This window comes from Mesoplodon bidens (assembly GCF_964165515.1).
Source record: "Mesoplodon bidens genome assembly, contig: HAP1_SCAFFOLD_72, whole genome shotgun sequence".
Classification (NCBI taxonomy): Eukaryota; Metazoa; Chordata; class Mammalia; order Artiodactyla; family Ziphiidae; genus Mesoplodon; species Mesoplodon bidens.
In genome coordinates, this window is record NW_027671438.1 from 1,936,594 (window position 1) to 1,961,872 (window position 25,279).

Consider the following 25,279-nt stretch of genomic DNA (forward strand, 5'->3'; position numbering starts at 1 on the left):
TATATATGGGTGTGTGTGTCTTTATAAATTCTGACTTAATATAAAGTAGGCCTTTGTTTTTTACTGTTACTGTTCTGAATGCAGAATGGGGATCCTTTTAGTTACAAAGAGGAAAATGAAAAATTTTTTCTGAACTAAACTACATGAAATGTGAACATGAAGATTAACATCATCTCTGAGGCAGGAACCTCAAAATTATACTCCTTCTCAATCAATGCTATTGTCAGTTCTTAGTTTTATTACTTATTAAAGGAAAATATATATCCAAGACATTACTGCAAATAAATATTTTAGAATATGTCTGGCTTTTCCTGTACAGTGAAAACATTTTTATAATATGAAATGTAAGAATAGATATTTTTCCAACGTAAGTTCTCGTTGCATATTCTCACATATTATAACCATATATAATTACTGTTAATTGAAAAACCTGAATTAGATGAGTAAATTGTTACAGCCAGTGGTAAGAAAATAATTATATATTGTTTTTAGCACAGTATTTAAATTTGATATTTAAGAAACTTTTGAGGGACTTTTCATCTAGCTAATAAGTGAGTTAATTAAAAACAGAGGAACGTTGTGAAGAGTGGCACCATGGTGTTTTTAGAATCCGAGGGATATGAATTCAAATTATTCAATGATAATTTTTGAGATCCTACCACAGCCAGGTACATGGCTTTTACATTTTCTCTAGGAATTTCATTTTCATCATCTAAACAATAGATCTAAAACATTGAACTAATGAAGTTTTTGAGAGCAGAACAAATCTTAAAGGCAAGACACAAAAAGGTGAAAACCTTTCCAAGTAACTTGACTATGTTCCAGAGCAAAACTCAATAATATTTATAGAAATACAAAAATATTCATCACTACTACAAGGCAAAATGAATAAGTATGGCATCCAACCAAAGATTACCAGGCATACAAAGGGACAGGAAAAGATGAACTATAATAAGAATAATCACTTGAAAGTGACCCAAAACTGGCACAGATGTTAGAATGAGAAGATAAGAAAGTCAAAATAGCTTTTATAATTGTACCACACATGTTAAAAAAAATTATGTCGAAATATAGAAGATATCTAAAAGAACCACATTTAACATCTAGAGATGAAAGGTGCAGTTATTGAGATTAAAACAAAGCAACAAACAAATCATTTGATAGGTTTTGTGAGTTTGAAACTTTGTTGTTTGAAAATTTGTTTTCATTTGTTCTACCAGTCAGACCTGGTAGAAGAAACAGTGTTTCTGGGTAAGAGATGGTGAAAATACCAGTCCTCCAGTTAGTTCACTGTCACTCTCAGAGAGCTTAAAAGAGAACTCAGTGTGGTCAAACAGTAGCCCAGAGAATAAGTTGGAGGGGGTTATTGCTGGAAGTGACAAAAATAAGACATGGCTTCCACTTTGGGGTGTCTTCCGTTGTAAAAGAGGCAAGAATGAGGATGAACCATAAACTCTTCCCATGCTGAAGCCACAGAGTGAACCCATCCCATGTTATTAGAGGCCACTGATATCAGAGGCAGAAGACCAGGATCATAATTGCTAATGGGCAGCTAATTGTGCTTGTAGTCAGAGGAGGGTCTCCCTCTTTTCCCCTTTTTCTTTTTAATTCTAAACTCAGGGTTATAATTAAACAAAACAGGAATTTAGAGAAGAGCATGTGGGAAGCTTTTTGGCTATTTGGAGTTGTTGCTTTGAACAAGTATCCCCCCAATAAAAATAATAACATAATAATAGTAGTACATGAAATGTCCATATATTTACTTAAATGAATTCTTTAAAATTAGATGTAATTTTTGGTCTAGACTGCAAAAGCATTAAATTTCCCTTGTAGTAGTTACTGAAAAAAAATTAAACATTTAAATTTTTTTACTTCATCAAGATTGAATTTCTCAATCAAACCACATATGATTAACCTGGCTTTCCAATGTATCTTTTATAACAGACACATAATCTGATAATAAACATGGCATTGTTTTCTAAATTTTTTTTAAATTAATTTATTTATTTTTGGCTGCGTTGGGTCTTCGTTGCTGCACGCGGGCTTTCTCTGGTTGCGGCGAGCGGGGGCTACTCTTAATTGCAGTGCACGGGTTTCTCATTGTGGTGGCTTCTCTTGCTGCGGAGCACGGGCTCGAGGAGCGCGGGCTTCAGTAGTTGTGGCTTGCGGGATCTAGAGCGCAGGCTCAGTAGTTGTGGCACACGGGCCTAGTTGCTCCATGGCATATGGGATCTTCCCGGACCAGGGCTCGAACCCGTGTTCACTGCATTGGCAGGCGGATTCTTAACCACTGCACCACCAGGGAAGCCCTTCTAAATTATTTTTAATGACATACATGATAGAACACGAGAGGATCTTGGCCCATTTAGCAACCCCCATACTTTTATTTTAATGGAACATATAGTTTAGGTAGAAAATATAGCCTAGTGGATTTAAAAAAAATGATCTTTGGAAATGAAAAATAATGGAACTGCAAGATTATGTATAAATTAGAGACTATAAGGATTTGATTTATTTGAAGTACAGAGTCCTTAAATTGTGCTTCTGGTTAATAAACTGGCTTTAGACATTGGAGAAAGGTGTGTAATTTCTTCTACTACAGTCTGGTATTTCAAGAGCTACCAAGAAAACACTGCTGAATGGCTTTAGGTCTCAGAAGTTAAGACACAAGAGAAGTCAGATATCACCACTATGGTGGTAAATTCCCTCTATGCAAAACAATTTTTAAAAATTCCACTTCTCTCATTAGAATACCACAGTGCAGAACTTCCGTGGTGGCGCAGTGGTTAAGAATCCGCCTACCAAGGCAGGGGACATGGGTTCGAGCCCTGGTCCAGGAAGATCCCACATGCCCAGAGCAACTAAGCCCGTGTGCCATAACTACTGAGCCTGCATGGCACAACTACTGAAGCCCACGTGCCTAGAGCCCGTGCTCCTCAGCAAGCGAAGACACCGCAGTGAGAAACCCACACACCGCAATGAAGAGTAACCCCGACTCGCCGCAACTGGAGAAAGCCCACGTGCAGCAATGAAGATCCAACGCAGCCAAAAATAAATAAAAATTAATTAATTAAAGAAGAAAAAAAGAATACCACAGTGCAATGTCATCATCTCCTCAAGAAAAAGTGCCATATAATTCTGTTCTCTGTCTTCAGTGTTATGCAGTAAGACAAGATCTGTTTTCTCCAAGTCCCCCCTCCCTTTTTTTGGTCATTTCCCCCTCCTAGAAGAGAGCCTTAGCTTAGATGAGAAAAGAAAGTTTCTATTATCATAACACCAAATAAAGGCTATCAACATATGCAAGAGAAATTTTGATTGTAGATGTTTAACTGAAAGATTAAAACATATTTCCGTAGGACCTTCAAGGTACCTGACCTCTCCCACAGCCTATCTTTTTTTTTTTTTTTTTTTGCGGTACGCGGGCCTCTCACTGTTGTGGGCTCTCCCGTTGCGGAGCACAGGCTCCGGACGCTCAGGCTCAGCGGCCATGGCTCACGGGCCCAGCCGCTCCGCGGCATGTGGGATCTTCCCGGACCGGGGCACGAGCCCGTGTCCCCTGCATCGGCAGGCGGACTCTCAACCACTGCGCCACCAGGGAAGCCCGTACAGCCTATCTTGCTGAGAAGATGAAAGGAGCCTATTGACTGCTAATCAAGCCTTGCAGAGTAAGAAGAAAGCTAAAAAAAACCAAGGTCATGGTGAAGAGGAGAAAAGTTAGGGAGAACCTACAGAGATGCAGCTTTAAGCTGAAACCTGTATAGACTTTAAATGGAAAAGAGGAAAACACTATCCATGCTCTCCACTGTTCTCTATGTGTTTTGTATTGTAAAGTAGGCTTTTCTTCTAGTAACAGACCCACTTTCATGCTCTTCCAGATATTCAAGTCTACATAAATAAAGATTTATATGCTTGTGGTCTTGTCTGAGATTACTGTACTGTGACATAACATATGGCTGTGCCTCCATCTAAGACTACCATAGAAATTAGCCAAGAAATACTCCACCGTTTATCTAAACTACCAGATTGTTGCTGAGGAAGGGGAGTGCTCACAGCTTTTGTATATTGATGTAATGAATACTCTTTCAGCAGGGGAGTAACTTGAGAAAAGTAGTAATCTTGGCCTGGAAGCACTGGCTGAGTGTCAAGTTTGAGAATGCATGGTTTAATATGAATGCCTAGGTTAATACTTTCTAGTGAGTTTATTAGTTTCCCATAGGAAAATTTCACAAGCTGTTATCAGGCTCTGAACAGAGGGAAGAAGTCTTGGGAAGGTCATTTGTGTATCTGCATCATCCAAAATGGATGATAGAAGGGAAATTAGACCGTTTCTGAAGACAGAGGAAAAGTCCCTGAATGATATGGCAATATTGATGGGGGCAATGCAGTTGATACAGTATTTGGCTCCAGCTACATTTGAAACAGGGCTTGAAACTAGTGAAAAGACAGCCAGTAGGTACGTGAGAAGAAGAATGCATTATTTAGGAATTCATGATTCTCTGCCATTCTCAAATAGTTCATTGAATAGTTAATTGAGAGGATGGGTAAGGGAAATTGATTAAATAAGCTTTAGAGGAACTGATATAAATTATTTAGTGGTCAGTGTATATTATGATGGATTTAAGAGATTTTCAAGGGTAATTTTGACTTTACTCCCTTAAACAATATTTTCCACTGATTTTAGTACCTAATCAAATATCAGAGTAATATTTGACTCCAATTTATGGACAGATTTGAATATACAAAATCTTAAGTAACCTAAGAATGGAAGGCAAGTTTAAAGAGAAGTTATAAGGTATGAATACAAATTTTTCCTCTCAATAAGCAGTGCAAAAGGAGGACTACAGCTGTAGAACCCTAGAGTTTGTAGAGCTTTTCAGTGTGATTGAGCCATCAGAGATCAATGTTTTATGGTACCATAGTAGGAAATCCTATATTATGATATCTTAGTATCGAAGTTAGTAATCTTATTCAATTGTGATGGTATTGTAAAAGACTAAGAAAATTAGGATGTGTGTGTGTTTGTACTAAAGGAAGTTGAAGAAGAAACTATTAATCATTAATTTACTATATCCCAAATTCAGAATTCAGAAGTTGGCATGGTATAGATTCAGGAATTTTTTTGTCTGTGTTAGATTTAAGGAAGGAGTGAATATTATTTGATACCCATAGGAAGACTAAACCTAAAGAGAATATAAATACTTTTTTCTAGTGAGATTTTTTTTTCCTTTGAAAAAATGCTTCAGGGCAACACTAGAGTCTAAACTCTTTGGCGACAGTGGCTACTGGTGAGAGTATTTGGAAGTGTAGGTATAGTTAAATAATAAACTTGATTCTTGGAGTTAAGGACTCAGAAAAAGCAAGAAAAGTTACTTCTCTAAGGGCAAGATCACCTTAAGGAAGTTAATTTGAAAATGTCATTTAACAGGTGTGAGTTTTGACACACTTCAGTGAATATGTGCACCATGTTGTTTATTGACAAGGGGAAAAAGAATTACTTATGTCATTAACAAGACCACTTCTTACCAATCTGAAAGAACTAAAGATATTTGGAGAGTTCAGATGGTATTATAATTGGTTCATCCAAGGTTACTCCTAGAGTGAAATAAGTGGATTGGCATTCAGTGTCTATTTGATCTATAGTCATTTCCCTTTATTCGAGGTTTCATTTTCTGCTGTTTCAGTTACCCACGGTCAACCGAAGTCCAAAAATATTAAATGGAAACTCCCAGAAATAAACAATTCATAAATTTCTGAGTAGTGTGATGAAATCTTGTATCATCCATCCACCCACCGGGGTATGGACCATCCCTTTGTCTGGTGTATCTCACCCCTTAGTCACCTAGTAGCCATCTTGGTTATAGAACTGACTGTCTCCGTGTCACAGTGCTTGTGTCCAAGTCACCCTTATTTTATTTAATAATGGCCCCAAAGCAAAAGAGGAGTGATGCTGGCAATTTGGATATGCCAAAGAGAAGCTGTAAAGTACTTTCTTTAGGTGAAAAGGTGAAAGTTCTTGGTTTAATAAGGAAAGAAAAAATCACATGCTGAGGTTGCTAAGATCTATGGTAAGAATGAATCTTCTGTATGTGAAATTGTGAAGAAGGAAAAATAAATTCATGCTAGGTTTGCGGTCACACCTCAAATTGCAAAAGTTATGGCCACAGTGCATGATAAGTGCTTACTTAAGATGGAAGAGGCATTGAATTTGTACAATAAGATATTTTGAGAGAGGAAGGGACCACATTCACATAACTTTTATTATAGTATATTGCTATAATTTTTACATTTTATTATTAGTTGTTGTTAACCTCTTACTGTGCCTATCTTATAAATTTTATCATAGGTATGTAAGTATAGGAAAAAAACACAGTACCTATAGGATTCGATGCTTTCTGCTGTTTCATGCAACCACTGGGGTCTTGGAATGTATACCCTGAGGATAAGGGGGCTACTGCATTTTCTAGTGTACCTTCCTAAGGCAGAGGTTAGAAGTTAAGAAAAAAATATCCGAGACCCTCTTTCAGCTTGGGATCTTTATGTAAAAGAAATTCCACAAACTCAGTGCATTTATGTGAGACTTGGAATTTGAAAATAAGGAAAGGCAGTTATCCTGGTGCTTTAACTTTTGTGGCCAGCAAGCATCTCTATGGAGACTTAAGTATTCATCTGTAGCATCATTCCTGTGTACTTAACTCCGTAGGTGGTAAGCACAATAGCTGCTTTTCTTTGTGAGTTTAGATGGAAAATGTATAGACTCTATGTACATTTAATGACAATTATGAAGCAATAACAATTGTTACAATCACACAGGTCAAGAAATTGAACATTGGCAACAACCAAGAATCCCCTCCATGCCTTGCATCATCACAAAACCCTCCTCCCATAGCACAAACAATAACCACTTACCTAACTTTTATGTTAACCCATTCATTGTTTTTCTTTGTAGATTTATTACTTATGTGCACATTCCTATAATACTGTTGATAGATATTTGTGTTGTTTTCTATTTATGGCTGTCATGAACAGTGCTGAACAAGATACATGTTTATATATGTATCCTAGTACACAGGAGAACACATTTCTCTAGGGAGTGAAATACTGGGTTACAGGGAAGTTTCAGGAATGAGATGCTGAGTCACAGAGAAAATATGTCCTTAAACCACAAGATAATGACAAGTGGTCAAATCAACTTACACTTCCAACAGTGGTGGTGATTCATATTTAAATTCCTTGACATTAGTTGTTATCATTTATTTTAATATTTCCTATCTAATCTGTGTGTAGTGGTACCTCATTATGGTGTGAATTTTAGTTTTCATGATTACTAGTGAAAATATAAATATTTTACAATTTTAAATAGAGTTATTGGCTTTTGGGATTTGCTGTTTTTTGAAGGGTCTATTGAATTTTTGGCCTATTTTTCTATTGGGTTATTTGCCTTTGTATTCTTGCTTTTAAGAGTTTATTTCCTTTTTGTAATTGAAGTATAGTTGATTTACAATATTATATTATGTTCAGGTGTAGAATATAGTGATTCAATATTTGTATAGATTATACTCTATTTAAAGTTATTATAAAATATTGGCCATATTTCCTGAACTGTAAATATATCTTTGTAGCTAATTTATTTTACACATTTTATACCTCTTTATCCCCTACCCCTATCGTGCCCCTTCCTCCTTCTCTTTCCCCACTGGTAAGCACGAGTCTGTTCTCTATAACTGTGAGTCTATTTCAGTTTTGTTATATTCATTCATTTTATTTTTTAGATTCCACATATAAATGATAACATACAGTATTTGTCTTTCTCTGTCTGACTTATTTCACTAATCATAATACCCTCCATGTCCATCCATATTGTTGCAAATGGCAGGATTTCTTTCTTTTTCATGGCTGAGTAATATTTGTGTGTGTGTGTGTGTGTGTGTGTGTGTATCATACCACATGTTATTTATTCATTTGGCTGGTAGCAGGCACTTAGATTTCTTCCATATCTTGGCTATTGTAAGTAATGTACATAATGCTGCTGTGAACATTGGGTGCATTCATCTTTTTGGATTAGTATTTTCGTTTTCTTTGTATATATACCCAGGAGTGGAATTGCTGGATCTTATGGTAGTTCTAATTTTAGTTTTTGAGAAACCTTCATACTGTTTTCCATAGTGGCTGCACCAATTCATATTCCTACCAGCAGTGTACTAGGGTTCCCTCTTCTCCACATCCTTGCCAACATTTGTTATTTGTAGTCTTTTTGATGATAGCCATTCTGACAGGTATGAAGTGATGTCTCATTGTGGTTTTGATTTGCATTTCTTTGTTGATTAGTGATGTGCATCTTTTCATGTGCCTATTGGCCACCTGTATGTATTCTTTGGAAACATGTCTATTCAGGTCTTCTGCCCATTTTTAATTGTTTCTTTTTAATATTGAGTTTTATGAGCTGTTTATATATTTTAGATATTAACCCCTTATAGGTCACATCATTTGCAAATATTTTCTGCCATTTAGTAGGTTGTCTTTTCATTTTGTCAATGGTTTCCTTTTCAGTGCGAAAGCTTTTAAGTTTATTTAGGTCCCATTTGTTTATTTTTGTTTTGGTTTCCTTTGTCTTAGGAGACAGATCCAAAATAATATTGCTATTATTTATGTCAGAGTGTTTTGCCTATGTTTTCTTCAAGGAGTTTTATGGTTTCTGATCTTGTATTTAGGTCTTTAATCCATTTTGAATTTATTTTTGTATATGATGTGAGAAAGTGTTCTAATTTAATTGTTTCACAAGTAGCTGTCCAGTTTTCCCATCACCACTTATTGAAGAGACCTTTTTCCTATTGAACATTCTTGCCTCCTTTGTCTTAAATTAATGGACCATAAGTGTATAGGTTTATTTCTGGTCTCTCTGTTCTGTTCCATATGTCTGTTTTGGTGTCAGTACCATACTGTTTTGATTACTGTAGGTTTGTACTATAGTCTAAAGTCAGGGTGTGAGATACCTCCAGCTTTATTCTTTTTAAGTTCTTTTCACGTTTGGAATAGTAGTCTCTCTATTGGTTTTATATGTTGCAGTGATCTTTTCAAACTCTGTGGCATGACCTCTCTTTTAACTATCTTTGTGTTTTCTTTTGTTGGAAAATATGTCTTAATTTAATGTGGGTAAATACATCAATCTTTTCCTTTAAAGCTTATACTTTTTTCCATCTTTCTACTTTGTGGCTTAAAGATAGCCTCCTATATTGTCTTTTAAAATATATTTGGTACCGTTTCACATTTAGGTCATTAATCCATCTGGAAATAATTTTGTTTACAATATGAAACAATTTTAATTATTTTTTCTTCATGGATACCCTAGTGCTCAGCATTTTTTAATCGAAAAGTTTGTTATGTCTTTGTTGAGGTGCTGTGATACCTCTGTTATGCAGAGTTGCCGTGTGTGTGTGTGTGTGTGTACATACACATATATATATGATTTTGTTTTAATAATATATGTTTTGGTTTGTTTTTCTGTGTCTCTATTAAGTCTTCTTTTGGTTCATTTGTTTGTCTCTATATCAAAACTGCACTCTCTTTGTTACTATAGCTTTATAAGAACACTAAATATTCAGTAGGACAAGTTTTCCCACATTTATATTATTCTTCAAGTGTGTGGTGGGCTTTTGTAATCCGTATAAATTTTTAAAGAAGTTTTTCAGGTCCAAAACAAAATCTTTGGCATTTTCACTTAGATTTTGCTTTCTCTATAACTTAATCTTTAGAGACTTAACATCTTTTCACTATTAAGATATCCAACTTATAAACACAAAATGTATCTCTATTCATTTCTGATTTCTTCAAGGTCTTTTTATTATAATGTTGTCTGTAAAGATATTGTATATCTTATTGGATTTATTGCTACTTCAGCTTTTTGGTGCTATCTAAAAGGATTTTTTAATATCACTTTCTGTTTGATGCTATTATATAAAAATACAATTTATTTTTATTGATTTTTATCTAGAAATCTTATGAAACTCTCTTACAAATCCTAGCAATTTCCTGTACATTATTTTGTGTTTTCTCTGTACACAACAATATCATATATAAATAGAACAAGTTGTGTGTTTTCTTTTCTAATCCTTAGACATCTTAGTTCTTTTTCTTGACTTTCTCCACTGGCTAAACTCTCAAGTACAATACTGAATAGAGTGGTGACAGGGGGCATCCTTGTCTTGTTCCTGATCTTTAAATCTTTCATCATCTCACCTGTATCTATAATGTTACTCTATGGTAGATAGCTAATTTTCATTTAAGAAAGTTTCTGTTTCTACTTTGATAAGATTAGCTGCGGGTTTTTGTAAAATCACACACGACTGCTGAAATTATAAGAAACTTTTGATTTAATTTTTTTGTATGTTTAATTTTATTATTAATTTTGTTGTCTCAAATAATTTTGGTTGTCTGTCATGAAATTAGCCTTTTATGTAGGACTCAGTTTGCTTATATTATATTTATCATCTGTTTTCCTGGGTAAGGTCACCTCTAATTATCCTTTCTTATCCTGTCCTTTCCTGTCTTGAAATGAAGAAAATATTAAAAAGTAGTTGAATAGTGTTCCCTCTTTCTAGTCTCAAAGAGTTTGTGTACTACTGGAATTCTTCCTTTCTTTAGAACACACTAGTGAAAAATCTTGGATTTCAGCTCTCTTCATGGTGAGAGTAGTGAGTGCTGATTCAATGTCTGTAATGTATAAACGTATGTATAAATTTCTATTTCTGTTTGAATCTATTTTGATATATTTTTCTAGAGGACTGTGATTTTTATAAAATTTAAAATTTATTTGAAAACTCTTTGTTCACTTTTTCCTTTGTAAAGTCTGTAACATGTATGTGATATATGACCCTTTTACCTTTCTGATATTGGTTTCTTGTGCTTTCTATCTGTTTTTTTTTCTTTTTTGGTCTTGAGAAGTCCCTCAAGTAGATAGCCATTTTTATTACTATTTTCAACAGCCAAATGTTAGCTTTTGAATTTGTGTTGTTTATTTTCTATGTCATTAATTTCTGCTCTTGCATTTATTATTTACTTCTTCCACTTTCTTTGGGTATGTCTCTTGAAGATAGCACATAGTTACATGTAATTTTATACAATCTGACACTTATTTTCTTTTCATTTGAAGCAGCCAATCCATTTGCATTAAATGTAGTTACTAATTTGGTTTAAATCTTCCTTTTTTTCCTACTTGTCTAAATTCTTTCATATTTTTCTTTTTCTTCTGGAATCATGAAATATTTATAGCAGTCTACTTTTACTCTATTAAGTTTGAAACTGTAAGCTCTATTTTATTATTTAATGACAATTTCTGTCAGAATTTACTAAATATTTAGAACTGAAAAAAAAAAAACCCTTGCTGGGAACCTGTAAATCAATACTTGTAATCTGTGTCACACACACACACACACACACACACACACACATATTTGAAAGGAAACTTATTAGAAATTAATTAGCTAAGTTTGCAACATAAGAATTAAATAGATTGTGCCATAGAAGAAGAGATAATTAATAAAACAAGTAGGACAAACAGAAAACAAACTATAGAGGGTATCAATAATCACCAACTTGTAGGAGGACTCACACTTCACACTATTTAAAAAAATAGTGGTAGGACAGCAAAATGGCATCACTCAATTGAAAACCATCTAAGCAGTTCCTCCAACAATTAAACATGAAATTACCATATGACCCAGCAATTCTACTCCTAGATGTATACCCAAGAGAAATGAAAACATATGTTCACACCAACTGAACAAGAATGTTTATAGCAACATTTTTCATAGTAGCAAACAAGTGGAAACAGTCAAAATGTCCATCAACTGAGGAATGGATGAACAGAATTGGTATGTCCATACAATGAAATATTACTTGGCTATAAAAAGGAATGAAATACTGATGCATGCTATCACCTAGATGAACCTTCAAAATATTATGCTAAGTAAAAAAGTCAGTCACAAAAGACCTTATATTGTATGATTCTCTTTCTATGCAATGTCCAGAATAGTGAAATCTACAGAGACAGAAAATAGATTAGTGGTTGCTTAGAGCTTGTGGGAAGTAGGGTGGGAATATAGGGAGGTGATGCCTAAAGAATATTAGATTTGTTTTTTGAAGTGATAAAAATGTTCAAAATTGACTGTAATGATGGTTGCACTTATATGTGAATATACTCAAAATCACTGAAATCTATAAATAGGTGAATTCGATGGTATGTGAATTATATGTCAGTAAAAAATGGGATCTAAATAGACAGTAGAGAGGATCAGTAAACTTCAATTTTGTTTCTTTGAAAATATAAAGAATGGTATTTTTTTATGTTCATAGAAGAGGAAGGCACAAACAAAACTCTGAAAGAAAAGGGGTTTTATTTACATATATTTGGAGTTTTACTAATTATAGGAATAAAGTAAAGAGTATTATGCCATTAATATGAAAATTTATAAAAAATTGAATTAAAAAATAAAATTAGCACCATTGTCTTAAGAGGAAATAGAGAAACATAGTATACTAACAACTTTTACATGAATAGGATAGTCTGGTCAAATGTCTACAAATCAGCAAACAAAAACACCAGGACCAGACATTTTAAAAGTGACTTTGCAAATCCTTCAGGGCTCAAATTAACCTTTATCTTATATAAAATTTTTCAGAGAGTGAAACAAGAGGGTATACTCACTTTTTCAATATACAATAGCCAAACCAAAATAAATAAATAAAATATACAACACATCCGTTTATAGAGATCAATAAAACTATTCCAAATAAAATATTAACACAAGATTAATTTATATGTACAGAAGCAAAAGCCAGTGGAAAATACAGTTGAAAACAAAAAAAGAAGTGGAAAATGTCTGCGTACAAAATACAAGAAAATCTGTAATCTCTGAACTTGCTGGATACAAGACTGATGTACAAAAACCAATAAGAATTTAAAATATTAGCAACATCCAGTAAGAAAATGTACTACTATTAGTAAATACTATTCCATTAATACTTTTACTATTAAGTAAAAATATCATTCACAATAAAATAATAAATATCAGGTATTTGAGAATAAATATAATAATGTGAGTCAAATATTCATGGAGAAAATGATGCTTTCTTAAAGGATGTAAAAAATTAAATGGAACACTTTATAATATTCTTTGAAAACATGAATCAATATCTTATAATTGACCATGCCACTAACTTCTGTATGCATTGCTATTACAATGAAAATTGCAATAGATATTTTCATAAGCCATGACAAGCTAAATCTAAAGTTTATATGGGAGAGAAGTGTATTAGGCAGAGTTCTCCAGAGAAACGGAAGCAGAGCCAATAGGACATGTGTATGTGCAAAAACTCTGCAGGGCAGGGCAACAGGCTGGAGACCCAGAGAAGAGCTGATATTGCAGTGTGAGTCCAAAGGCAGTCTGCTGGCAGAATTCCCTCTTTTTGAGGGGACGTCAGTCTTCTTTCTATTAAGACTTTCAACTGATTGGGTTAAATGTTAATCTCATCTAAAAAAAATTCTTCACACAAATATCATGAATACTGTTCGACCAAATGTCTGGTTACCGTGTCTTAGCCAAGGTGACCATTACGTATAAGTAGGGAGTTGAAAGTAGCCAAAAATTTTTGAAGAAGATATGAAAACATTAAGAAACATGAAGAAAGGGCAACCTATGCTACCTGATATAAACACTTAAAGTCATATTAATTAAAACAGTGTGGTACCGGCACAGCAAAGGTATAGACAAACAAAATTGAACAGAATATAGGGCCCAGGAACATAGATAGATTAAAAAAAAGACTAATGTGGTAACATTGCAGATTTGTGGAGAAAGGATGAACCTTTTAATAAATGGTGTTGAGATTATTGGAAATTCATATGGACAAAGGGTTAGACCCCTATCTTAAAGAAATGAGAAAATAAATTCCAGTTCAAATCAAACATTAAATATGAAAGAAAAAACATTAATACTTTAAAAGCAAAATATGGATATAGCTTTATGAAATCAGGTTAGGGAAAGGTGTCTTAAACACAACATTTAAACAATCACAAAGTATGAAGAAAAGCTGAACAGATTATTTGACATTAATATTGAAACATTTCCACAGCAGTATAGACAAATGGACAAATAAAAACACAAAAGAATAAATCTGGGTGGCCACGAAACTTAGAAAAGAAAGGTCAGCCTCTCTATCATTAAGGAAATTCTTATTTATCTACATTAGAAGCTATGTGCATTGGAATCTTAATGTAGTGCTGTTTATAATAAGGTGGATGTTACCTAAATTCCCTTCTTAAAGGTAATTGATAAATTATGGTTTGTTCTCAAAAGTAATATTATACAGTAGGTAAATTGAATGAAATGTTTTTGTGTGTATTAACATGGGTGGATCATAATAACATAATGTGGATTTAAAAAATAAATTGCAGTTACAAAAAGAGTATGTAGGTTTACAAATATATGAACTGAAGGGATGGGTGTGTGCGTGTTTGTGTATGTATGTGAGAGAGAGAGTGAGAGACAGTGTGTGCATGAGTTTTTGTGTGTGTTAAATAAGAGTATATATGTAGTCAGATATGGCAACATGAACATAGAAGATTCACATAGCTTTTGGATAGAGATCTCTCTAATGATTGGGGATAATCTGAAGTGAAATGCAGGAATCAGATCTTAGGAAATACGGTCAGGCTCCATATGAAGTTTTGAAAAATTTACCACTTTAAATAAACATTTTCTTCTCTGAGTCTGTTAAGATTTATTGCAAGTTCGATCTAATGAGCTGTATAGTAGAATGAACTTTTCAAAGTATGCTTGGTAAGGGATAGATTTCAGATCATTGATTGTTCCCCTAAGGACTAAGGTGAGGAGGTTCCAAAGCAAGGATTTTGTCGATATATAAATCTGCTTTCTTGAAGAGCTAATTATTTGTAGTTATGGCAGTATAATTTATTGAAACTTTAATTTGTGTTTGTTTTCCCCAACAACTCTATTACCACCACTTCAAGATGGTAGTCAACATTTGCTGTTAATTACTTCAGGGGAGATTTGTGTTAGGGTGAAAAGCTGGTGATTCCTGGAATTGACAGAATTTCCTTTGTTCTTTGAAAAGCACAAATACTTTGAAAGAATAATGTTAGGTGAGAGAGAGAGAGAGAGGAAAAAGAGGAGAGCCATTGAGACTCCAAAGGAAGAGGGATAGATGTCCCTGAGGCTGGAGAGAGGGACATATCTTCATGTAGCAGAAGACTTAAACATTCACTATGGCAGTGTGAAAATAGGGCATGTCTCCAGAGATAGAGAAAGATTTCAGAAACAGTGGTTATGCACTTCATGCAAGTAATATGGGTTCAGGCACCAACTTTCCTGTTATTCCAGTTTATCAGTGAAGCAGTAGAGTCAGCAGATTTAAAGCCACCATGAAAGTTCAACAAGATATATCTTTTGTTTAAGGCCCAAATACAGAGCCTCTACCACACTTTCTAGGGTTATTTTAAGCCTCTAGAATGTTCATGTGACCTAATGAAAGAAATGGATTCTTGAATGATGACAAAACTGGTAGAGTTTCTTCTTTGCCTGATGGGATGAGGGCTTACATTATTATTAAATTTGAAATAAAAGAAGTAAATAAATGAGCCTCTTCTTGACCAAACACTTGAAATTCACTTTAATGAGAATACCAATATGGTGTTGTAGAATAACAAAATCTCATGCAAGAAGGGAGCCTAGAGATCACTCCATCCAGCCAACCATTTTGTAAATAAGGAACCTGAAATTGATCAAATGTGGACAACTTGCCCGAACTTAATATTCTGGTAATTAAACAAGCTGCGATTCAAACTCAGGTCTTTTGATTCCAGGTCTAGTTTATTTTTCCCATTATATTAGGCTTTGTTTAAATAAATATAATTTTAAAAGTACATGATACCTTTACTCACTGTGGGACAGTATTCCAACATGAAGGTTTTATTTCTATTTGCCTTTCCTTGAGCCTAGGACAGTTGAGGACGACACACACACACACACACACACACACACCACTCAGTAAATCTTCATTGCTTGGACTATCAATCCATTGGTATTTTAGCATTTCCTTCAGAGATATGATGCATCCTAAGAAACTATATTTTCAAATAGCGTATTTCAGATGAATTATCTAAATGTGTGGGGGTTAGTTCCTGAAAATCTATTTCTCAGTTAATTGCTAGTTAATGTTTTTCTCTTTTTACCACCTTAATCTGCTATCCTTTACCTGGACTCTTAAAAAGGGCCTTCTAAAGTTTCTTCTTGAATCCTTGTTTATTTGTCTATAGGAAACTCCCCATAGATAATCTTTTTTTTTTTTTTTTTTTTTTTGTGGTACGCGGGCCTCTCACTGCTGTGGCCTCTCCCATTGCTGAGCACAGGCTCCGGACCCGCAGGCTCAGCAGCCATGGCTCGCGGACCCAGCCACTGCGCAGCACGTGGGATCTTCCCGGACTGGGGCACGAACCTGTGAACCCTGCATCGGCAGGCGGACTCTCAACCGCTGTGCCACCAGGGAAGCCCCCCCCGCAGATAATCTTTAAAAAATAAATTAGGTCATTTTTCTCCCATGTTTAAGCCTCCAAACCCAACTCTGCATTGCACTATCCTATTGTAATTGAATAAAATCAATATTTCTCACCATTGACTAAAAAGCTTACATGATATGGCATCTCCCAAATACTCCTTTGTTTGGTCTGCTATGACAAAAATACCATAGACTGTCTTTTTCTGTCTTATATCACTTATATATGGAATCTAAAAAAGCCAAAGTCATAAAAGCAAAGAGTAGAATGGTGGTTTCCAGGACTGGGGGTGGGGAAATTGGAAAAATGTTGGTCAAATGATATAAACTTGCAACTGGTATTGATAGGTAAATAAGCCCTGGAGATTTAATGCACAGCATGGTGATTACAGTCAACAGTACTGTACTATAAACTTCAAAGTTGCTAAGAGACTAGATCATAATTATTCTCACCACAAATAAAGAAATGATAATTGTGGGACATGATAGAGGTGTTAGCTAATGCTACTGGTGGTAATCATACTGCAATATACAAATGTATCAAACCAACAAGTGTACACCTTGCACTTACATAATGTTATATTTCAACTATATCTCAAGAAAAAATACTATAGGCTGGGTGGCTTAAACACAAATATTTGTTTCTTATAATTCTGAAGTCGTATTTCCCCCAAATACTACTTCACTATTGAGTTGTAAGATCATCTTACATATCCTGGATGCCAGTCTATGTTATGTATATATCTATATCTATATCTATATCTATATCTATATCTATATCTCATGAATATTTTCTCCAATCTTTGGCTTTCCCTTTCATTTTCTAATGGTGTCTTTAAAAGTGCAGAAATTTACAATTTTGATGTAGTTATAATTTTTTCTTTTATAATGATCAAAATGCTATTTTTAAAATTCTGCAGTAACATGGTTTTAATTATAAATTGGAAAGCAGATAGTATGGGTATGTGATTTTGTATCTCACGCAGAATTTGGCAGTCTGTTAGCTTGTGAATATTTTCTATTTGTGCTATTATTGCATGTATGAATTTATTTACGATAAATATACTTCTGTGATACATAGAGAATATTTAAATTGTCAGGATTTGCTATTTCCCCATAACTTTTTCCTCTCAATACTCTGAGGACTTGAAATGTTTCCTTTCTTAGTTGGTACAAGGCCTTTGTTGAGGTGGGGGGTGGACGGGAGAGAGATATAAAGAATGTAAAGAATACAAATAATAGCCCAGGTTATTCTCTATGAGGAAGAATGAAAGAGGGCAGAGGGGAAGAAGGATAGGGAACAATAAAGGAAGGGTGAGGACAGGAGAGAAGGGGTAAAAGGAAAGAGCAGTCACTATCAGGAATGGGATTTAGGAAAGGGAGTGTGTAATAAATCGTTCGGAATCCTAGCTGTGTGCTGCCTCCATCTTTAAAACAAATCAACACGATGTTCAGTGCTTTCTGGAGGTTGGTTTCTGTTTGTGTGCATTATCATACCTAGGCTGTGATATATTTGACATCCTAAATTTTCATGGAGTTTATTTCCCACTCTTTGACATCTGTGTATCTTACTGACACAACTTGAGTACTTCCTACTTTTTCTCATGTCCAATCACCATAAACTCATCAATACAAGGGACTATCATAATGCTTTTGTGATATCCAGATGACTAATCTCCCTATGGGCTATAATATTATAGACATCGGGAGACTTGGCATAGCACTCAAGTAAGACAGAGTTTGAGTGTACTTCTGTCTCTGTCAGATAGAAGTAAACTGCTCCATTATCTTTGCTGTTTGATGTGGAGACAACTATTCGCCAGATCAATAGCTGTATATCAGGAGTTAGAGATGTTTTGATTTGTTCCAGGAAAAAAAGGCCCATAAAATCCAGCAGCTTTGATTAGAATTAGTACCTCATTATCTTATGATAATCAACAGTCATTGTCCATGACTTATTTGCCTTTTTTCCAGGCCAAACAGATTATTTAAATGGGGCAGGTGATGGAGATTACCATCTGCATGGTTATTTTAGTCTCTGCAAATTCCCCAGATATGTGCTATTGCTATTTTTTTGGTATTGTTTGCATGTAGGGACAGTTCCAGGAGCTTCCACTTGGCCCTTCCTATGTATTTTTTTCCAGTTGTGGCAAAATATGCATGACATAAAAGTTACCATCTTAACCATGTTTAGGTGTACCATTTAGTGGCATCAAGTACATTCACGTTGTTGTGCAACCATCATTACCATTCATCTCCAGGACTTTGTTCATCTTCCCAAACTGAAACTCTCTACCCATTAAACAACACCTCTCCATTCATCACTGCACCCAGACCCTGGCAATCACCATTCTATTATCTGTCTATATAAATTTGATTACTCTAGTACCTCATAGGACTGGAATCACAGTATTTGTGTTTTCGGTTCTGGCTTATTTCATTTAGCATAATGTCTTCAAAGTTCATCCGTATCGTAGTGTGTATCAGAATTTTTACCTTTTAAGGGTCATTAATATTCCATTGTATGTATAGACTACATTTTGTTTATCCATTCCTCTGTTGATGGACATTTAGGTTGTTTCCATCTTTTGGCTATTGTGAATAATGCTGCTAAGAACATGAAATTACAAACATCTGTTCAAGTCCCTGCTTTTAATTCCTTTGGATATATACTCTGAAGTAGAATAGCTAGATCGTATGGTAATTCTCTTTAATTTTTTGAGGAACTGCAATGGAGAAGGGTTCAGATTTCTACACATCCATGCCAATACTTGTTATTTATTATTGTTTTTAATAATAGCTATCCTAATGGATGTCAGGCAGTAGCCGTTCTTAATAGCACTTAGGTTGTTTGAGAGTTCTGTCATTTTCCAAGTATGTGTACTCCAAAAATACATTCAGATATGGGGAAATATAGTGTAGGTCACTGCACAGGATTTCTAGTGAGGTGAACTTGTGTCAAAATTCCAATTATCACATGGCTTCCATAAGCCCTATTATGACCTGAAGACCACAGTGATGTTTTGGAACCTCAGGTGTGTAAATTTATCTTAATAATCTCTGAAAAATTCTGAGTTTTCCACTTTTCTTTCTAAACATTCCCCCTGGAAAATTGTAAACCCCTTTGAGGTAGACCTGGAGAAAAAAAAAATCACACTCTATACTTTTGACAGTGTTGCGGCAAAGTTTCTGAAGCTGTTTTAGCCACCTGATCTCTGGTTTAGGTCTGGGCGAGGCTGTAATTTTCATTCCTGGAAAATCAATGCAGGTTTCTGCTCATTGTGCTTGAATTTTATTTTCATTTATACAGTTCAAGCCTGCTCATCAATGTAATTCCCAGTGTAAATGTGATTAATCTGTTACTGCTGGAAGTCACTTTGGGTCAAAATACTGCCACTCTGCCCTGCTGACCTTTATGATAATTGCACTCACCTTGTTTCTCATATTAAATGCTACCACTTAACCTCTGCTACTCTGTAACCCCATATTCCTGTTAAAAGCACGGGGGCCATTTCATTGGTGCTATCCCGCATTGTCATCTTTAGCCCACAGAAGACAGATGCCACAGAGGTTTTCAAGGATGCCTGTATTTCTCTCATCAATGAATGTCTTAATGTCTTGAAGAAGAATGTTATCGATGACCTCTGTGGGGGCATAACTGTGGGATAGTTGAGTGGGTTTCACATACTTAATCCACTCCAACATTCTCATTTTAAGTACATGGATTCCTTTGTCTACATTCTGTCAGATAAATTATGGCATCTTGCCCTCTTTGAATGTTGCTGACTATTGAATCTATGTTTCAGTCAGCCAAACAAGCCAACGATTAGAGCCAATTCCATCAGCTAGAGCTAATACTTTGAATCTCAGGTAAGTTCTTTATAATAAATTCAACCCCTTCCAACTTTATATTCCATCTTTCTCAGTCTAGCACTTATAAAACATAAGCCAGGGCTTCCCTGGTGGCACAGTGGTTGAGAGTCCACCTGCCGATGCAGGGGACACGGGTTCGTGCCCCGGTCCAGGAGGATCCCACATGCCACGGAGTGGCTGGGCCCGTGAGCCATGGCCACTGAGCCTGCGCGTCCGGAGCCTGTGCTCCGCAACGGGAGAGGCCACAACAGTGAGAGCCCCGCGTACTGCAAAACAACAAACAAAAAAACCCGAAAAACCATATGCCACACACACATTCTACAGGTTTCTGCTGATACACATTAGCAGGATATAGCATTTCTTTTGATGTATATGCTAACTCCTACCAGGGTGGACATTATACTTGCCTCCTGGGGCCTGGTGGAATCTGACTGTAGTTATTAGGATGCAGTAAGTGCTGATGTGGATGGGTCTTGAGAAAAGTAGAAATTTCCTTGAAAACTAACCTATTTAGATGAGGTCTTTAGAGATATGTTAAGTAAGGGAAGGTTAGTTTCCTCAAATGGGGAGGAAGAAGGGTGGCTTCCATTGGCGAGGAAACCACAGGAAGATTTGGGTTAAAAATTTTCATATTAATCTGAGTCTGCCTACCTGCACTTATCCTAAATACTCAATATATCCTTATCTTAATACCCAGCTCTTCCTGATCAATGTCCTGATATTAATCTGTGAGACTTAGCACAGATGTACGTTGAACTTGGATTTTAATTCTGCAACCCACACTTTTAGATTTGAAACTTGATCCTCAGCCATGTCTGCTGTGTGGCTATAAGACATGAGAAAATTTTAAGGCCCTCAGTGTGGCTCTCTGTGTCTTCCCATGCCTGGATCTGAGAGTTTAAACACCTAACACCTTTTAACATTAAGTGTAAACATTTTCATTTTGTAAGCTCTCTGGTGCTATAAGAAGCAGCTAATGGTCTCCGTGGAGCTTGTAGTTATTACTGCTGTAATAGACAAAATCAGCTGCCGCTTGAGATGTAAAAGTATTGTCTTCAACTGGCAATATGTTCAAAGCAAATATTGCTGGTAATTTATTTATTGCTTCCACTACTCGGAAGAAACACTTGTCTTTGCATTGGCAGTGGAGTCACTACTACATTCAAGCTCAAAACCTTGTTCCAGAGTCCCATCTTGAGCATCTTTTTCCTGGGATTACTCATGCAGGACAGGAAATCTGCTTCAGGAAGTTTAGAAAGTAGATTTTAATAAAAGGAGCTTGTTTCAAAAGTTATAAAAGCTGGAGTCAAATGAAATAGGAAGGCAACCTAGAGTTTGGAAAGACTGAATCCCCTAAGCAGAACGGTAATGAATGTAGAGACTGCTGGTGGGTGCTGGGAACATGGAGGGAGAAGCCCTTGAGCAGGAATTGGATGCATGAGGTAGACGAAGCCTCAGCTGTACGTACAACTCAAAGAAAGAGTGCATTCTGTGTTCTCCCCTATCCCCTTCTTCCAAACTCTCACCAGTCCTTCCTTTACTCAAAATTAATTGGAAGCTAGTTGCCAGTGAATCCTGGGAAACCGAGTTTTCAGGAGTCAGTCCTCTAAAATAAAAATCAGAGCTGGAAAAAGAGAAATAGTCTTTAAAAATTATTCACACATATATGCCATCCCTTTACAATAACTTCTCACATTCCAGTTCACTTGTTCAAATACCCCACCACTATGATAGTACTTTGACGCAAAGTCTGTTTACTCCTTTGCTTTCTCCTGATACTGCCTTTGTATCTCTCCTTACTCTCTTACATTCCAGTGTCCATTATCTAATAGTGTGTTTGTCCCTAGCCCTGTTCCAGTGTCTTTTAGTTATGCTGGATCAACCCAAACCATTGCTTTCTCTTTACTTGATCTCCAGCTTTCAAAGTCTTCCCAAGTAAAGTGTATAATAGTTTAGATGGTTTCCTTTATAAATTCATGATCACTAACCTAAAAGGTCCTTTAATATTGCCCTTTAATTCTGCTACATTAATCTGGACCCATCATTTCCCACTCTTTAGAGTTTGTTCTCTCTTTCTGCACTATTCTTTGTTTTTTTAAAAAAATCTTTATTGGAGTATAATTGCTTTACAATGTTGTGTTAGTTTCTGCTGTATAACAAAGTGATTCAGCTATTGCACTCTTCTTAAATGGCATGTCCCCACCATTTGCTATAATATCAGGAAATAATCTCTTTTAATTCACAGAAAAGAAAAGAAAAAACATTAGGAGAACTTTCCTGTTCATTAACATAATAGAGTTACTACATCTGCTGCCATCTTTATCTCCTTTGGTAATTTAACAGAACAGAAGCTCTATTCCTACTAAACCCAATTCCCTTACTCCTGATTTGGATTGCATCACCTTGCACTCTCTAAGGATCCTTATTTTGTTCAATACCTTCTCTAATCTGGATCTTTTCCACTATCTTTTTGAAACATTCTAAAATCTTCCAAATTGGGAAAAATAATAAAGAAGAGTAAAGCAAAAAAGAAAAGCAAAACCAAACTCACCTTTCTCCACCTGACTTCTATTACTAATTACCACACTATCTCTTCTTCAAAGGCACAGTTTTTAAAATAATTCTTGAAAATGTTTTTCTATATCTTGGCAATTGTGAATAATGCTTCAGTGAACATGAGAGTGCAATCTTTTTGAGATCCTGATTTCAGTTCTCTTATACATACACACACACACACACACACACACACATATATATACATATATATATATACATATATCCATTCAGAAGTGGGATTGCTAAATCATATGATAGTTCTATTTTTAATTTTTCGAGAAGCCTCCATACTGTTTTCCATAGTGACTATATACCATTTTGTATTCCCACCAACAGTGTACAAGAGATCCAATTTCTCCATATTCTCTCCGGTGCTTGTTACCTTTGTATTTTTGAAACTAAGCATCCTAACAGGTGTGAGGTGATATCTCTTTGTGATTTTGATTTGCATTGCCCTGATGATTAGCGATGCTGAGTACCTTTTCATATACATTTTGGCCATTCATATGTGTTCTTTGGAAAATGTATATTCAAGTTCTTGGCCCATTTCTTAATCGAGTTATTTGGTTTATTTGCTACTTAGTTGTGGGAATTCCTTATAAATTTTGGATATTTACCTCTTACCAGATATATGATTTTCAAATATTTTCTCCCATTCCATTGGTTACCTTTCCATTCTGTTGGTTGTTTCCTTTGTTGTGCAGGAGCTTTTTATTTTGATGTAGTTCTACTTGTCTATTTTTGCTTCTGTGGTCTGTGCTTTTGGTGTCATAGCCAATAAATCATTGCCAAGATCAATGTCAAGAAGCTTTTCCCAAACTGTCCATCGACAGATGAATGGTTCAAAACATGTAGTATATATTTACAATGGAATATTTTCAACTTTAAAAGAAGAAGGAGGTTCTACCATTGTAGCAACAGGGATGAACCTGGAGGACAATAAGCTAAGTAAACAAGCCAGTCACAGAAGGACACATACTGCATAATTCCATTTATATGAGGTACCTAAAATAATCAGACTTCATGGAAGCAGAGAATAGAATGTTGGTTGCCAGGGGCTGGGGAAAGGGAGAAATGGGGAGCTGTTGTGCAGCAGGTATGAATTTTCAGTTATACAAGATGAATAAATTCGAGAAATCTGCTGTACAAATAGTGTCTGTAGTTAACAATAGTGTTAAGCACTTAAAATTAGTTAAGAGGGTCAATTTCATGTTAAGTGTTCTTACCACACACAGAAAAAATGGGACACAAGCTTTTGGAGGGGACAGATATGTCTATTACCTTGATTGTGTTAATTGTCTCATGGGTTTATGCATATGTCCAAACTCATCAAATAGTATACATTAAACATGTGCCATTTTTTGTGCATCAGTTGTGCCTCCATAAAGCTGTTTAAAAATGTTTATCTATATTTGATACCTTCACTTTATTACTTCCTTCTCATGCTTCAACCCACTCCCAATAGAATCCATCTTTTATTACTCCAATAAAAAGGTACTTCATAAGTTATTTCCAAATCCATGGATGTGATGTGAAAATTTTATCTCCTACTTACTTGACCTGTAAGTAGGATTTGCTTCTGTCTTTGAGACTTGATTTTCCTTGACCCAAAAACTCCTCTGGTTTTCCTCTAATCTCTGCGGCAGTTCATTCTCTATCTTCTTTGCAGGTACGTATCCTTCTCCTCAGACATTAAATGTTGAAATTCTTCAAAATTCAGTTCTAGGCCATTATGTCCCCTCACTCTAGAACTCATAATATGATTTCACAGAAACACACAGCTTCAGTTACCAACTCCATAAAGTTTGGACATTTGTGTACCTGAGACCTCTAATCTGAATTCTGTAAATCCAGTTGCCTATTTAACATCTAAATCTGTTCATTTAAAATATACATAAAGCTAAATACTCATGGTCTCCCTAAACTACCGAATCTCTCCTCCTTCATTTCCATTTGTCTTAGTGTGTAGTGACACCATTCACCCAGTTGTATAAACCAGGCACCTAACAATAATCCTTGAGTTCAACCTCTCACATCAGCCACTATATCCTATCCATTATCAATCTTATCCATTTTACCTCCTAGATACTTCCTTAATCTATCTAATGTTCTCTATCTACTCATCGTTGTAAGTGGTCAATTAATGCATGAATATAAATTTCCCTGATTGCTTTGCTTGGTACCTATAGTTTTTATGGCAGAAAAATTTATATAAAAAAAATCTGTTCATCTTCCCTATATCTTCCCTTCTGTTCCTCCATCCTCCTGTCCCCATTTCAAGCAA

The 25,279-nt window shown here is 35.4% G+C and overlaps 1 long non-coding RNA gene across 10 annotated transcripts in view; it reads left to right on the forward strand.

Moving 5' to 3' along the window:
* The window catches only part of LOC308611360, a 180,667-nt gene that overhangs the window by 62,105 nt on the left and 93,283 nt on the right, over window positions 1-25,279 (forward strand). Inside the window, exon 3 of one of the 10 annotated variants that reach the window (XR_014014861.1) lies at window positions 20,373-20,397. The exons of 7 other annotated variants lie outside the window; for them this stretch is intronic. This is a non-coding gene — a long non-coding RNA (uncharacterized lncRNA). Of the gene's footprint in view, window positions 1-2,749; window positions 2,774-3,356; window positions 3,392-20,372; window positions 20,398-25,279 lie in introns of those variants that run through there. 2 more of the 10 variants (XR_014014862.1, XR_014014863.1) reach the window with 2 other exon arrangements.